Source organism: Coregonus lavaretus (assembly GCF_964263955.1).
Source record: "Coregonus lavaretus genome assembly, chromosome: 1".
Classification (NCBI taxonomy): Eukaryota; Metazoa; Chordata; class Actinopteri; order Salmoniformes; family Salmonidae; genus Coregonus; species Coregonus lavaretus.
Genome location: NC_139988.1, coordinates 27,299,866 through 27,317,466, shown reverse-complemented (window position 1 = coordinate 27,317,466; position 17,601 = coordinate 27,299,866). Strand labels below are relative to the sequence as shown.

General features: G+C 47.1%; 1 pseudogene across 1 annotated transcript in view; it reads left to right on the top strand.

Annotated features, from left to right (window-relative positions):
* The window catches only part of LOC311126661 (inactive heparanase-2-like), a 131,015-nt pseudogene that overhangs the window by 65,262 nt on the left and 48,152 nt on the right, over positions 1–17,601 (top strand). Inside the window, exons 4-6 of the transcript in view lie at positions 1,124–1,297; positions 5,920–6,091; positions 8,444–8,491. The product of the transcript in view is annotated as an inactive heparanase-2-like (transcript). The remainder of the gene's footprint in view (positions 1–1,123; positions 1,298–5,919; positions 6,092–8,443; positions 8,492–17,601) is intronic.

Sequence of the window (17,601 nt, the reverse complement as noted above, 5' to 3'; positions counted from 1 at the left end):
TCTCAACCTGTTCCACTACAGCCCCGTCGATGAGAATGGGGGCGTTCTCAGTCATCTTTTTTTTCCTGTAGTCCACAATCATCTCCTTTGTCTTGGTCACGTTGAGGGAGAGGTTGTTATCCTGGCACCACACGACCAGGTCTCTGACCTCCTCCCTATAGGCTGTCTCATCGTTGTCGGTGGTCAGGCCTACCACTGTTGTGTCATCGGCAAACTTAATGATGGTGTTGGAGTCGTGCCTGGCCATGCAGTCATGGGTGAACAGGGAGTACAGGAGGGGACTGAGCACGCACCCCTGAGGGGCCCCTGTGTTGAGGATCAGTGTGGCAGATGTGTTGCTACCTACCCTTACCACCTGGGGCCGGCCCGTCAGGAAGTCCAGGATCCAGTTGCAGAGGGAGGTGTTTAGTCCCAGGATCCTTAGCTTAGTGATGAGCTTTGAGGGCACTATGGTGTTGAATGCTGAGCTGTAGTCAATGAATAGCATTCTCACGTAGGTGTTCCTCTTGTCCAGGTGGGAAAGGGCAGTGTGGAGTGCAATAGAGATTGCATCATCTGTGGATCTGTTGGGGCGGTATGCAAATTGGAGTGGGTCTTGGGTTTCTGGGATAATGGTGTTGATGTGAGCCATGACCAGCCTTTCAAAGCACTTCATGGCTACAGACGTCAGTGCTACAGGTCGGTAGTCATTTAGGCAGGTTATCTTAGTGTCCTTGGGCACGGGGACTATGGTGGTCTGCTTGAAACATGTTGGTATTACAGACTCAGTCAGGGACATGTTGAAAATGAAAATGTTAGAACTAGGAACAGGAGTTGTTCAGGACGGGTCTGTACCTACATATATTCCCATATTCAAAAGTTAATCTAGCCATCTAATGTGGAGTTCCCACCACATTGGTTACACTTATCCTATAGTGGTAGGGGTTACGTCCAGATGTTAGACAGGGCACAGTTTTTCAAGCTAGTTTTACCTAGCATACTGGAAAAGAAATGTCCCTAATGTGTTTTCAATGTTTATAAATAATGATTTGTAATAAAGTTAGCCCGGCCTCAGTATGATTGACAATTACCTCAAATATTTTGAAAAGAAACAAAGTTACAACTGCGTCTGGTTTGCTCCCAGCCAGGTCTTTAGACAAACTGTACAACTTTGCCGAGTGTGCTGGTCTGCATCTGGTCCTTGGGCTCAACGCCCTGCAGAGAAACCCTGACTCCTCCTGGAACTCCTCCTCAGCACTCAGCCTCCTCAAATACAGCGCCGGGAAGAAATACAACATTTCCTGGGAACTGGGCAACGGTCAGTATCTACACAACATTATATACTATATATTATATAATTTATGCTATTAAATACAGTAGAATTATAAAACATTATGTAACACTGTACTTGAAGGGTGTATACAGTGAGGGAAAAAAGTATTTGATCCCCTGCTGATTTTGTATGTTTGCTCACTGACAAAGAAATGATCAGTCTATAATTTTAATGGTAGGTTTATTTGAACAGTGAGAGACAGAATAACAACAAAATAATCCAGAAAAACGCATGTCAAAAATGTTATAAATTGATTTGCATTTTAATGAGGGAAATAAGTATTTGACCCCCTCTCAATCAGAAAAATTTCTGGCTCCCAGGTGTCTTTTATACAGGTAACGAGCTGAGATTAGGAGCACACTCTTAAAGGGAGTGCTCCTAATCTCAGTTTGTTACCTGTATAAAAGACACCTGTCCACAGAAGCAATCAATCAATCAGATTCCAAACTCTCCACCATGGCCAAGACCAACGAGCTCTCCAAGGATGTCAGGGACAAGATTGTAGACCTACACAAGGCTGGAATGGGCTACAAGACCATCACCAAGCAGCTTGGTGAGAAGGTGACAACAGTTGGTGTGATTATTCGCAAATGGAAGAAACACAAAATAACTGTCAATCTCCCTCGGCCTGGGGCTCCATGCAAGATCTCACCTCGTGGAGTTGCAATGATCATGAGAACGGTCAGGAATCAGCCCAGAACTACACGGGAGGATCTTGTCAATGATCTCAAGGCAGCTGGGACCATAGTCACCAAGAAAACAATTGGTAACACACTACGCCGTGAAGGACTGAAATCCTGCAGCGCCCGCAAGGTCCCCCTGCTCAAGAAAGCACATATACTGGACCGTCTGAAGTTTGCCAATGAACATCTGAATGATTCAGATTAGAACTGGGTGAAAGTGTTGTAGTCAGATGAGACCAAAATCGAGCTCTTGGGGGTGTTTTTCTGCTAAAGGGACAGGACAACTTCACCTCATCAAAGGGACGATGGACGGGGCCATGTACCGTCAAATCTTGGGTGAGAACCTCCTTCCCTCAGCCAGGGCATTGAACATGGGTCTTGGATGGGTATTCCACCATGACAATGACCCAAAACTCACGGCCAAGGCAACAAAGGAGTGGCTCAAGAAGAAGCACATTAAGGTCCTGGAGTGGCCTAGCCAGTCTCCAGACCTTAATCCCATAGAAAATCTGTGGAGGGAGCTGAATGTTCGAGTTGCCAAACGTCAGGCTCGAAACCTTAATGACTTGGAGAAGATCTGCAAAGAGGAGTGGGACAAAATCCCTCCTGAGATGTGTGCAAACCTGGTGGCCAACTACAAGAAACGTCTGACCTCTGTGATTGCCAACAAGGGTTTTGCCACCAAGTACTAAGTCATGTTTTGTCATTTGTCATTAAAATGCAAATCAATATATAACATTTTTGACATGCGTTTTTCTGGATTTTGTTGTTGTTATTCTGTCTCTCACTGTTCAAATAAACCTACCATTAAAATTATAGACTGATCATGTCTTTGTCAGTGGGCAAACATACAAAATCAGCAGGGGATCAAATACTTTTTTCCCCTCACTGTACATAACGCATTCCAAACACCTTTATGAAACAATTTCTAACACCTTTATGAGCGTAGCAGTATTGTTCAAAAAATAGATATGTATTTATCCATTCTACACATTTTTATTTTCACAAGCACAGTACCCAAACCCAAAGTATTAACCTAGGAACACATGCTTTTTAGAGCATGCAAATTGTAACAACTGTGTCATTTGTATGTTTTGACTCTGAGACTAACCGGAAAAATAAGTAATGATTGAAAGGAAGCCATTCAGAGGAGTGAAGAAAGAGTAGAGAGAGAGAGCATAGAGAGAAAGAGCATAGAGAAAGAGAGGGGGGAGGGGGGTATTGTCACGATCGTCGGGTACAGAGGACCAAGGCGCAGCGTGGAAGGTGAACATATTTTATTAATCTGAATGATAACACGAACAAAAACGATAATGTGACGTCCAAAGGTGCAAAACACAAACCTATACAGGAACAAGATCCCACAAACACTGTGGGAAAACTGGCTGCTTAAGTATGGTTCCCAATCAGAGACAACAAGCAACAGCTGATACACGTTGCCTCTGATTGAGAACCACACTGGCCAACATAGAAATACTAAACTAGAATGAAAAACAAATGAAAACTCACACCCTGGCTCAACATACTAGAGTCCCCAGAGCCAGGGCGTGACAGTACCCCCCCCCAAAGGCGCGGACTCCGACCGCGCCAACCAAACACCACAGGGGAGGGACCGGGTGGGCACTCCGCCTTGGCGGCGGATCCGGCTCCGGGCATGATCCCCACTCCCTCTCTAACCCCCCAAAGAACCCCTGGTCCGGTCTGGCCCTGCTGACCGGAGCTGGACTGCACACTGGTGGAGCGGATTGCTCTACTTCCGGCGTGAAGCAGCTGACCCGCGCCGAACCAGGCACCGGTGGAACAGGCACGGGCTGTGCCGGACTGACGACGCACACCACTGGCTTGGTGTGGGGAGCAGGAACGGGCCGAGCCGGGCTGACGAACCGCACCACTGACTTGGTGCGGGGAGCAGGAGCGGGCCGGACCGGGCTGACGAAGCGCACCACTGACTTGGTGCGGGGAGCAGGAACGGGCCGAGCCGGGCTGACGAAGCGCACCACTGACTTGGTGCGGGGAGCAGGAACGGGCCGAGCCGGGCTGACGAAACGCACCACTGACTTGGTGCGGGGAGCAGGAGCGGGCCGGACCGGGCTGACGAAGCGCACCACTGACTTTGTGCGGGGAGCAGGAACGGGCCGAGCCGGGCTGACGAAGCGCACCACTGACTTGGTGCGGGGAGCAGGAACGGGCCGGACCGGGCTGGCGAAGCGCACCACAGGCTCGATGCGGGGAGCAGGAACAGGCCGGACCGTACTGGGGACACACACCACTGGCCCTACGCGGGGATCAGGAACGGGCCGGACCGGACTAGTAACACACCCCAGTACCTCTCGCCGTGCCTCTACACTTTCCTTCCCCTTTGTGACCAGTGGCCCCCTTAACCTGGCGGCCTCCTCTGCCAACCCGCTGGACCGCTCTATCGCGGCCTCCTGCTGCCCCGTCGTCCACGGCGTGAGCCCCCCACTAAAAAAATTCTGGGTGTCTCTCCTCCCCGTGGACCAGTCCTCCATATCTCTCGCCAGACTCTCACCCCACTGCTCCAAAGTCCAACCTCTCTGCTCTTCACTTGGCTTGGCCCAGTCGAGACTCTTACTCCACTGCTCCAAAGTCCAACCTTTCTGCTCTTCACTTGGCTTGGCCCAGTCGAGGTTGCAAAGGCGATCCGCTAGAGATTCCCCTGGCGATGGCTCCTGGACACGCTGCTTGGTCCAGTTTTGGTGGGATCTTCTGTCACGATCGTCGGGTACAGAGGACCAAGGCGCAGCGTGGAAGGTGAACATATTTTATTAATCTGAATGATAACACGAACAAAAACGATAACGTGACGTCCAAAGGTGCAAACCACAAACCTATACAGGAACAAGATCCCACAAACACTGTGGGAAAACTGGCTGCTTAAGTATGGGTCCCAATCAGAGACAACAAGCAACAGCTGATACACGTTGCCTCTGATTGAGAACCACACTGGCCAACATAGAAATACTAAACTAGAATGAAAAACAAATGAAAACTCACACCCTGGCTCAACATACTAGAGTCCCCAGAGCCAGGGCGTGACAGGTATTTAGGGATGCTCAAGTATGGAGTGGTTTTAAAAAGGAGAAGTAAACAGCTGATGACTTGCTCAGTGGTGCATCCTCGACCCTAGAAACCCTGCCAATATGACAGACACAAGCAGTCTTGCCAGCAGGGGGAAACTATAGGGGTCTGTGTTTTATTTTGTGGGGGAAATGGAGCCTCTTTCTGGCTGAGACCATCAACACAGATGGAGAGAGAGAAAGAGAGGGATAGAAAGAGGGAGGGGGGGGGGACCTCCCTGTTATCTTGGCCCATTCTCCTGGCAAGGCCTCCTTCCTGCAGCATTACAATAATGACGACTTAGTTATCGCTCCCTTACTGGGCACTGAGAGAAACATATATTGGACTGTACCTCTCACTCTCTCACACTCTCACACACTCTGGGTGTCCTCTTTAACAGTGCTTGTGTTGAACAGTGTTAGAATTACACACTCTGTGTCTCGCTGTAATACTGTGTACTTAGGGTTCCATTCAAGGACAACATGAAAATGGCAGTACTGCCTAAGTTGTGTTTAGCAGCAGACTGAGCTAGAGGAGGTCTATGATGTTATGGTGTTGAAGTGTTTTAACTGCTCACTTATGGAGCAAAGATCCTCCCCCAAGGTGGAAAACTATCTGACCAAGACAAGCTCTCCAGAAACAGGATTTAACTGGGTAAATAAGCTGGTAGAATGTATTAACAAATTAACCTGAATGAAGATCGAGGTGAATGTCTATTCGTTTTAAAGATTGCTATTTGCGCTCCATCTTTCTCCAGAGTGGAATGGTTACTGTAAAATGGTGGATCATACTGTTTATAGCACTTTCCTGACCTTTAATTGAATCCCTCTCTCCATCTCTCTCCAGAGCCTAATGGCTACCGTAGCATGATGGGTCAGACAGTGAACAGTTCCCAGCTAGCCCAGGACTACACCCTGCTGAGAACGCTACTGCAGTCTGTACGCTACTACAACCGAGCACACCTCTTCGGCCCGAACGCTGGACGACCACGCAAAAACGCCATTCTGCTGCTTGATGGGTGAGTCGCCTCACTGACACCATTGTCAATATATGGCCACACTACAAAAGTCCTGAACTATGGAATGGGGCTATCTTTTAGAAATTTGATTTAAGCAACACACACACACACACTCACACAGGCCCAGTGTTTATGTAGAAGCCTACAGTCTGATGGTCCCAGGCCCTGGTCTAGTTAAATAGGCTGTCAGCTGTATAGAGTGTCAGTGGATTGATAAGGTGGCCGAGCGATGTCCCACCTGTCCCCTCCTCTCTCTTCTCTCCTCTCTGTTCTCTCCTCTCTCTCACAGACCAGATAATCTTTGTCGAGTCCTCTTATATACATTTCCACCCCTCTATCTTAGACACACCATTGGGACTTGCCAAAAGTAGTGGATTTGTTAGGTTAAATGTTGGATTTGTTATATGTTAAATGGTAGATTTGTTTCCACTCCACAAAGATGGATTTGGCAGAGCAGCATTTTTTTGCATAGCTCTAGGATGCTTATGTACACTGAACCAAAATAGTAAAGTGTTGGTCCCATGTTTCATGAGCTGAAATAAAAGATCCAAGTAATCTTCCATACGCACAAAAAGCTTATTTCTCTCATATTTTGTTTACAACTTTGTTTACATCCCTGTTAGTGAGCATTTCCCCTTTGCCAAGATAATCCATCCACCTGACAGGTGTGGCATATCAAGAAGCTGATTAAACAGCATGATCATTACACAGGTGCACCTTGTGCCTGGGACAATAAAAGGCCATTCTAAAATGTGCAGTTTTGTGACACAACGCCACAGATGTCTCAAGTTTTGAGGGAGCATGCAATTGGCATGCTGACTGCAGGAATGTTCACGAGAGCTGTTGCCAGAGAATTGCATATACATTTCTCTACCATAAGCCGCCTCCAACATCGTTTTAGAGAATTTGGCAGTACGTCCAACCATCCTCACAACCGCAGACCATATGTATGGCGTCGTGTGGGCGAGTGGTTTGCTGATGTCAACATTGTGAACAGAGTGCCCCATGGTGGCGGTGGGGTTATGGTATTGGCAGGCATAAACTACAGACAATGACCACAATTGCATTTTATCGATGGCAATTTCGATGCACAGAGATACCGTGACAAGATCCTGAGGACCATTGGCGTGCCATTCATCCACCTCCATCACCTCATGTTTTAGCATGATAATGCACGGCCCTATATCACAAGGATCTGTACACAATTCCTGGAAGTTGAAAACGTCCCAGTTCTTCCATGGCCTGCATACTCACCAGACATGTCACCCATTGAGCATGTTTGGGATGCTCTGAATCAACGTGTATGACAGCGTGTTCCAGTTCCCGCCAATATTCAGCAACTTCGCACAGCCATTGAAGAGGAATGGGACAACGTTCCACAGACCGCAATCAACAGCCTGATCAACTCTATGCGAAGGAGATGTGTCGCACTGCATTAGGCAAATGGTGGTCACACCAGATACTGACTGGTTTTCTGATCCACGGCCCTACCTTTTTTTAAGGTATCTGTGACCAACAGATGCATATCTGTATTCCCAGTCATGACAAAGCCACAGATTAAAGGCTAATGAATTTATTTCAATTGACTTATTTCCTTATATGAACTGGAACTCAGTAAAATCTTAGAAATTGTTGCATGTTGCGTTGATATTTTTGTTTAGTATAATAAGGGCAGCTAAAAAAAGATCTGCTTGACGTCAATGTTTTGGCTAGAGCTTTTCTGCAGGTACACATCAACAGATATAACATTTATATTAGCAATACTCACTACTATAAAACTCTTACTTACTATAGCTGAGCTGATGATTTTGATTTAGAGAGTCTTGGAATACCATTTCACACATTTGTGAATTAGGAGGGAGATACTGTAGGAGGTCCTCCTTTCCCTTCTCCTTTACCCGGGTCTTTCCCCTGGTTTTACTTTGTCTCACGGTCACAGCCTCTGTCTCAGGCGTGCGTGTGTGTGTGTCTACCACAGTTGTCTGCTTAAAAACAAAGGCTAAATGGACGGAGATAACATCAGTGTCATTTAAAAGATGTAACCAAGACTAAACATCTTTAACTGGTGAGAGTGCCTTTCTGACAAGCTGTTTAGATTGAAGAATCTGGACAGGTCAGAAAGCCCCAAATAAGGAGAGTTTCAGGTTGAGACTACCCGGTCCTCATGTCTTGTTTCTCACGTGTCTCTTTGGCTCAAACAGTTAGAAATACACACACACAAACATTGACAACCTTGTCAAGAGGCCGAGATATGAGACTAATCAAAGTCCTTGTTTTATACAAGAAATCTGCTAGTATCTCAGTAGTGTTTTAAAGTGAATCAGCTGATGAACATCGTGTTTTTATACCCAGGTTCATGAAGAACGCTGGTTCGGTTGTGGATGCTGTAACGTGGCAACAGTAGGTATTTTACCCCTTTTTCTATCCTATATCTGCATACCTGTATCACTTAGCTTCATACACACATTCCCTATATAATAATAATAATAATAATAATAATAATAATAATAATAATAATAATAATAATAATAACAATAGACAAGTTCTCATTCATAAAACCTCTTAAAGTTTGTCAAGTAGAATACAAATTATTTCCAGTCAAACTGTTTCCAGGGAGAAATGTTTTGATGGCTTAAAAAAAAAATACAAGCAATAGTGAGAACCAGCTGCTGAAAGAACGGCATGGTTTTGGTTTGGTCTTTTCCTCACACTGTCTCTCCTCTGCTTTCCTGCCCATTCTGTCTTGTGGTGTCGTTCTTGAAGTGACTGAGCGGCTAAAGACATGTCTGCCTGTTGTTGTGGTTTGTAATGGTCATTGTTTACAGGCAGGCTGTGGTTGACATTCTGAGAGAGAAAAAAAATGGCATCGCTGTCAGAATGAAGTGCAATAGTCTGCAGTAGTTTCAAAATAAGGGAATATCACTGTTTCGTGCCAAGGTATTCACATATTTGTCTCATTAACACACACGCGCACACAAGCACGCACGCAAACACGTACAAACGCACACGCAGACACACACACCACACTGCTAGAGCAGGGCCTTGTTAAGGCCAAGGTCAGGCTAATTAAGGGATTGGGAAGAGGAAGGTTTAGCACAACACCACCCACACTGGTAAAGTCAAACCATATGCTTACACACACACACACACACACGTCCTGCCAATTACCCTCTTTACACTACAGGACTAGGTTCCATGCCAGCCAGACTGCGTGACAGATAGGCTGACCTCTATAAACCAACTTTTAAGCAATAAAAGCTCTGAAAAGGTGCCACTTTGAACAACAGCGAAATACGCTTGCGTGATGACTAACCTTGCCTAAGACCTGAAGACATGTTACGTGAATGATCCGGTCTTGTGTTTTTCTATAGAGAGAAAGTTGCACCAATCCATCCAGCAGTCCTTCCTATAGATGGTACATATTAGATTTGTGTTGAACAACTTGGTTTATTTATACAGTTTACATAATCGAGTGATTTGGCATGTAACAGCATGTTACATGTTAGGAACACAAAACACGTGTTACACATGTTAAAGTGTATCTGTGACCAGACAGTTCACCATGCCTGTAGTCTCCCTCGGTCTGGCTCTGTGGGGAGCTCAGGTAAGAAGGTTAGGGATGATTAGTGTAGCACTAATTGTTCACACCTCTTACACACAGACATGTATGTAAACACATGCAAACACACACACACACACGTATAACAGATATACCTTCCCAAGCTTACGCTAACTTACACCTCCCTACAGTACATATTTTCGATGTTCTCTTTCTCCAGTACTTCCAGAACTTCCCCTGTCACTTCCCTACTGTTGACTTCATCCTCATAGTGTGGTTTTGTTCTCTTTCGATTATTTGTTTCGATATCTCACGAGGGTGATTCCCCAGAATCTCAGAAACTCAAAGAACCAACCACACACACACACGTCTGTCGGAGACAGACAGGTCGATCCGCGAATGAGGTGAGCACCTCCCCTCATCATAAAGAGACACTCGTTCACCCTCTGATCAATCTCACCTCTCTTCCTCACAAAGAGTACTTCTCTAAGCTCTCCTCAGCATGACTTGATCTGTTTTCCTGTTCAACTGTTCGCAGGTGTGCTGCGAGGTAATGCCGCCGAGCACAGGTTTTTCTGCTCTCGTCTTCTGTGTTGGGTGACTTTACCGGGGAAAAAAAGTTGTTTTACTCATTTTCTTCCCTTTGTCTCCTGTTGTAGCTAGCGTCATATGGCTTGGCTAGCTTAGCTGCAAGGCTTAGTTAAACTGGCTAGCTCGCCGCAAGACTACTCCACAGACCCAGCCTTCATGAGCCAACGTCTTGGATGGCTACCGCGAGGACCTTCACCCACATTTCCAGGGCTTGGCCCCCGGAGTAGGCGATGAGGACGATGGCAAGGGCACGACCTACCTCCAGGAGGAGGTAGAGGACGAGGAAGCACAACCGTTACCTCTAGGCCTTCTTCTGCCCTAAGCAGGGCATCGATGGTGGATGGCAGATATTCGCTCATCGATGTCTGCAAACAGGCAGCGGCCAGACTCAGCATTGAGTGAACCAAACCCATTGGGGGTGGCAGCACAGAGGGACTGGTACGAGCGGAGGAAACTCCCCTCTCGCACCATCTCAGGCAAGCAATTCCTCTCTGCTATCCCAGTTTGCGTGGAGGAAGCCAAACACAATTAGGACAAACCCTTGACTGGCAATAATCCAAACCAGACGACTTTTTGTCAACATGAATGTCAAGGACATAAAGAAGCTGGGCCTCGGCAAGCCACTTGTGGGTGAGCCATCACTGGACAACCACCTCAACCCCAGTGCCTCGTCGCTGACAGGCACTTCTCTCCCTATTAAGACGGACCGCCTTTCTGCATCCATCTACCAAAAGGTCTTCGTATTTGCCACACATTCTGTACGGGTATTGAACGTTATGTCCCTACTGCTGGCTTACCAGGTCGATTTGATGCTAGAGATGCATAATCTCCTAGCTATCGGCAAGCCTAAAACAGACCTTTGGGATGAGATCTGTGTCTTATTTCACAGCACTTTTGTGCCGCTGGAAAGCGTGGAGATGAAATTTAAGACAGCCGAGATAGCAGTTTGATAGACCTTAACAGTCTCTCCTTTAAGACAGCTTTACTGGTCGCCCTTACGTCCGCAAAGTGAATCAGTTAGCTGCATGCAATGTCAGTTCAACATTCGCTCCCCCCCCAGCGGTTCCACAGTTTGTATCCAGTACACGCATTGTGCATATACTTGGATAGAACGAAAGCTTTGCACAAGAGAGACCAACTTTTTATGTCCTTTGTGAGAGGCCCCTCTCTCATCAACGGTTATCACGGATTGTGGAAGCTATTATATTGGCCTATAATAGCAAGGGGTTACAGCCTCCGGAAGGCCTGAGGGCTTTTATGAAGTTCTACCGGCTAGACGTCACTGCACATTCTTTGGTACATACTGTCCTCAGTGTCGGGGCCTCTGAGGGTTGATACGTTGAGACTACCTGGCTACGGAGAGCATGCTGCGATACGGGAGTTGGCCATATCCCTCATGTGAGATATCGAAACTAATAACTGAAAGAGAATTTAAGGTTATTTGCGTAGCCTCAGTTCTCTGATATTATGAGTGAGATGTCTCACCGCATTCAAATAAAATAAAATACAAGTTTATTGGTCGTGTACACAGTTTAGCAGATGTTATAGCGGGTGCAGTGATAATGCTTATGTTACCAGCTCCTAACAATGCAGTAAAATGTCAAACAAGTACACAAATAATAATAAAAATCAAGAAATCTTGAAATGGCGGAAAGAATCCAACTAACAACCCAAATAGCACTACAATATTCCCTACTCGCAAGAGCTTGAGGAAGTTCGGCATGATCGAGAATGATCAGAGGGCGGGTGAGTGGTGGCTCTTTATGATGAGGGGAGGGGCTCACCTTATTCGCCACTCGACTTGTCTGTTTCCGACAGACGTGTGTGATTGGTTCTTCAAGCTTCTGAGATTCTGGTGAATCCCCCTCATGTGAGATATCTCACTCATAATATCAGAGAACCGGGGGTTACGCAAGTAACCTTACGTTTTGGCTTAGCGGGAGTATTGCTACATGAATAGAGACATAGAGACCATGTAGTCAGAAGACTGAACACTCAGCAAGGGGACTGAGGTTATTTACAGCTACAGTATATGGAGAAAGCAGAGAAAATAGAGAGAGCAGTGGGAGGAAAGAAAGAGCAAAGACTGCAGGAGGGTAACAGAGATTTGTGTTGCTCTCCACACTTTAGTCACTGTCCCGCCGGACTCGTAAATCCTGAGGGCCCATTCCCCTGGAGGGCCACATGTTATTCAGTGGTGGAGCTTAGACCCTCACAAACACACACACACACAAACACACACACACACAAACACACACACACACACACACACACACACACACGACCGCACCCTTTGTCTCTTGTCTCCCTTTCTCTCTCTCTCCTTCTTTCTCTCTCTCACCTTCTTTCTCTCTCTCTCTCCTTCTTTCTCTCTCTCTCTCTTTCTTTCTCTCTCCCTCTCTCCTTCTTTCTCTCTCTCACTTGCCTCCTTTTCTCTCTCTCTGTTCCCTCCCTGCCTTCCTCCGATTCTTGTCACTTTCAATTCAATTCAATTTAAGGGCTTTATTGGCATGGGAAACATGCAGTACCAGTCAAAAGTTTGGACACACCTACTCATTCAAGGGATTTTCTTAATTTTTTAAAAGTGTTTACATTGTAGAATAATAGTGAAGACATCAAAACTATGAAATAACACATATGGAATCATGTAGTAACCAGAAAAGTGTTAAACAAATATATTTTATATTTGAGATTCTTCAAATAGCCACCCTTTGCCTTGATGACAGCTTTGCACACTCTTGGCATTCTCTCAAACAGCTTCACCTGGAATGCTTTTCCAACAGTCTTGAAGGAGTTCCCACATATGCTGAGCACTTGTTGGCTGCTTTTCCTTCACTATGCTGTCTGACGCATCCCAAACCATCTAAATTGGGTTGAGGTCGGGGGATTGTGGAGGCCAGGTAATCTGATTCAGAACTCCATCCCTCTCCTTCTTGGTAAAATAACCCTTACACAGCCTGGAGGTGTGTTGGGTCATTGTCCTGTTGAAAAACAAATGATAGTCCCACTAAGCCCAAACCAGATGGGATGACGTATCGCTGCAGAATGCTGTGGTAGCCATGCTGGTTAAGTGTGCCTTGAATTCTAAATATATCACAGACAGTGTCACCAGCAAAGCACCCCAACACCATAACACCTCCTCCTCCACGCTTTACGGTGGGAACTACACATGCGGAGATCATCCGTTCACCCACACCGCATTTCACAAAGACACAGCGGTTTGAACCAAAAATCTCCAATTTGGACTCCAGAACAAAGGACAAATTTCCATCGGTCTAATGTCCATTGCTCATGTTTCTTTGCCCAAGCAGGTCTCTTCTTCTTATTGGTGTCCTTTAGTAGTGGTTTCTTTGCAGCAATTCGACCATGAAGGCCTGATTTACACAGTCCCCTAAGAACAGTTGATGTTGAGATGTGTCTGTTACTTGAACTCTGTGACGTATTTATTTGAGCTGCAATTTCTGAGGCTGGTAACTCTAATGAACTTATCCTCTGCAGCAGAGGTAACTCTGGGTCTTCCATTCCTGTGGCGGTCCTCATGAGAGCCAGTTTCATCATAGCGCTTGATGGTTTTTGCGACTGCACTTGAAGAAACTTTAAAAGTTCTTGAAATGTTCCGCATTGACTGACCTTCATGTCTTAAAGTAATGATGGACTGTCGTTCCTCTTTGCTTATTTGAGCTGTTCTTGCCATAATATGGACTTGGTCTTTTACCAAATAGGGCTATCTTCTGTATACCCCCCCCCCCCCCCCCCCCCCACACACACACACCTTGTCACAACACAACTGATTGGCTCAAACGCATTAAGAAGGAAATAAATTCCACAAATTAACTTTTAAGAAGGCACACCTGTTAATTTAAATGCATTCCAGTTGACTGCCTCATGAAGCTGGTTGAGAGAATGCCAAGAGTGTGCAAAGATGTCATCAAGGCAAAGGGTGGCTTTTTGAAGAATCTCAAATATAAAATATATTTTGATTTGTTTAACACTTTTTTGGTTACTACATTATGTGTTCTTTCATAGTTTTGATGTCTTCACTATTATTCTACAATGTAAAACATTGTAAAAATAAAGAAAAACCCTTGAGTGAGTAGGTGTGTCCAAACTTTTGACTGGTAGTGTATGTTTACATTGCTAAAGCTGTGACGAGGTGTGAAAGAAGGAGTCAGGCGCAGGAGGTAAAATACCGAAGTCCAGAGTTTAATCCGTTTGCATAAATCAAACGCCCCAAGCGTCAAACGAAACTGTACAAGGGAAAACATCCACCTTGGCAATAACACAGTGAAATGTAGCTCAATCGAGCTACACGCTCTCACAACAATACAATCACTCACAAAGACAAGGGGAACAGAGGGAACACTTATACACATACTAATTAGGGGAATGATCACCAGGTGTGTGTGATTGACAAGACATGACAAGTGGAGTGATGAGAATGGGATCAGCAGTAGCTAGTACTCCGGTGACGACGAACGCCGAAGCCTGCCCGAACCAGGAGGGGGGACAGCCTCGGCGGAAGTTGCCCCGAATAAACCTTTGGTAGTAGTTGGCAAAGCCAAGGAAGCGCTGCACCTCCTTTACCGTGGTTGGTCGGCCAATTACGCACGGCTGCAATGCGGTCTCCCTCCATCTCCACACCTGTGGTGGTAATGCGATATCCGAGGAAGGAGATTGACTGCTGGAAAAACTCACACTTCTCTGCCTTGGCATAAAGATCATTTTCCAGCAGTCGGACCAGTACTTTGCGAACCAGGGACACATCCTCAGCATGCGTAGCGGAATACACCAGGATGTCATCGATGTAGACCACCACACCGCAACCAAGCATGTCTCATTCACAAAGGACTGGAAAACAGATGGAGCATTCATCAAACCGTAGGGCATCACCAGGTATTCATAATGCCCTGAGGTTGTGCTGAATGCTGTTTTCCACTCATCCCCTTCCCAAATACGCACCAGGTTGTAGGCATTCCTGAGGTCTAATTTGGTGAAAAAATGGGCCCCATGCATTGACTCAATCACTGAAGGAATGAGGGGAAGAGGATAACTAAATCGTACCGTCACATTATTCAGTGGTCGATAATCAATGCACGGGCGTAAACCGCCATCTTTCTTCTTCACAAAGAAGGAACTCGAGGAGGCAGGTGAAGTGGAGGGACGTATATACCCCTGGCGCAGGGACTCAGTGACATATTTTTCCATAGCCTCCGTTTCAGCCTGCGACAGGGGATACACATGACTCCTGGGAGGTACAGCGTCTACCCAAAGTTTTATCGCGCAATCCCCCTCCCGATGAGGTGGTAATTTAGTCGCTTGCATCTTGGAAAATGCGAGCGCCAGATCATGGTATTCGGGGGGAATGCGCACGGTGGGGGTACCGTCTGGACTTTCCACCGTGGTCGCACCAACGGAAACACCTAGACACCTACCCGGACACTCACGCGACCACCCCGTAAGAACCCTCTGCGGCCATGAGAAATTGGGGTTGTGAAGGGCTAACCACAGGATACCCTAGACTACAGGGTAAGCAGGAGACTCAATAATCATAAAGGTGATCTGCTCAACATGTGTCTCCTGCGTAATCATGGTGACTGGTACCGTAACCTCCTTAACCAACCCGGATCCTAATGGTCGACTATCAAGTGCTCTGATGGGGAGTGGAATGGTTAGGGGAACCAATGAAATGCCTTGACGGTGTGCAAATGCCCTGTCCATAAAATTCCCAGCTGCGCCTGAATCGACTAGAGCCTTACACTGGGAACCTACCAAGTGATCGGAAAAGGAGATAGATAAAGTACAGTGTGCCGCAAAGGGCTCTGAACACGTTTGGGTGTTCGTTACCTGGGGTGATGCGTGAGTACCCTACCTACCGCCTCCAGACCCAAAAGAACGTTGACTGCGACGTGAGGTGGATTGTCCCTTCGTGCCACCAGAGTGGCACTGTTGCTGTCCTCCTGCGCTCTCTCGACCGGCAGCTCACCCCAGCTCCATCTGCTCGGTGTCAGAGTCGTCCGGAGTGGGAACGGGTAGACCCCTACCAGGACGTCCTCTGGCTGCTAGCAGATTGTCCAGCCGGATGGCCATGTCCACCAATTGGGAGACCGATAGCATGGCATCCCGGCACGCTAGCTCCCGTCGGACGTCTAAGGTGGCACCGGAAATGGTCTATCAGGGCCCGCTCGTTCCACCCGGACCCCGCTGCCAGCGTCCGGAACTCAAGCGAGTAGTCCTGAGTGGTCCTCGTCCCCTGCCTCAGATGAACCAGTCGTTCGCCCGCCTCTCGACCCTCAGGCGGGTGATCAAAAACGGCCCGAAAGAGGCGAGCAAACTCCCCGTAGTTCTCCAACGTGGTACCTCCCTCGTTCCACACCGTGTTGGCCCACTCCAAGGCTCTCCCACAAAGGGAGGAAACGAGGACGGATACCTTCTCCCGCTCCCGGGGCTCCGGTCTGATGCTGGAGAAATACAACTCCAGTTGGAGTAGGAATCCCTTACATCGCGCTTCAGTCCCATCAAATGCCGGTGGCCGGGATATCTGGATCCCTCCAGGGGCTGGGGTGTAAGTGGCTGCATCCGGTTGACCAGCTGGTCTCGATAGATCGGATCCTCTCCTCTCCAGGCGTTCTACCACCTGAAGAACCCGATCCATTGCTTCCCCCAAGCTGGCCAACATCGAGGAATGCTCCTGGACCCTTGCCACAACTCCAGGCATGCGGTCTTCTCCTGCTGACTCCATATCAGATCAGGTGAGTGATTCTGTGACGAGGTGTGAAAGAAGGAGTCAGGTGCAGGAGGTAAAATACCGAAGTCCAGAGTTTAATCCGTTTGCATAAATCAAACGCCCCAAGTGTCAAACGAAACTGTACAAGGGAAAACATCCACCTTGGCAATAACATAGTGAAATGTAGCTCAACCGAGCTACATGCTCTCACAACAAAACAATCACTCACAAAGAAGGGGAACAGAGGGAACACTTATACACATACTAATTAGGGGAATGAGCACCAATTGTGTGTGATTGACAAGACATGACAAGTGGAGTGATGAGAATGGGATCGGCAGTAGCTAGTACTCCGGTGACGACGAACGCCGAAGCCTGCCCGAACCAGGAGGGGGGGCAGCCTCGGCGGAAGTCGTGACAAAAGCAAGTAAACATCTTAATACTTGTCTCAGACAAACTCTGGTATTTATCTACATCTCAACCATTCCACTACATAATCCCTGCTCTGCTCTACTGCTCTGAGACTGACAAGTCAGAGAGAGAACCATTGTAGAGGGGAGACAGAGGTGGGAGAGGAGAGAGAAGTAGAGAGAGACCATAGCGAGACAGCTAGAGAGGAAAGAGATCAACATTGAG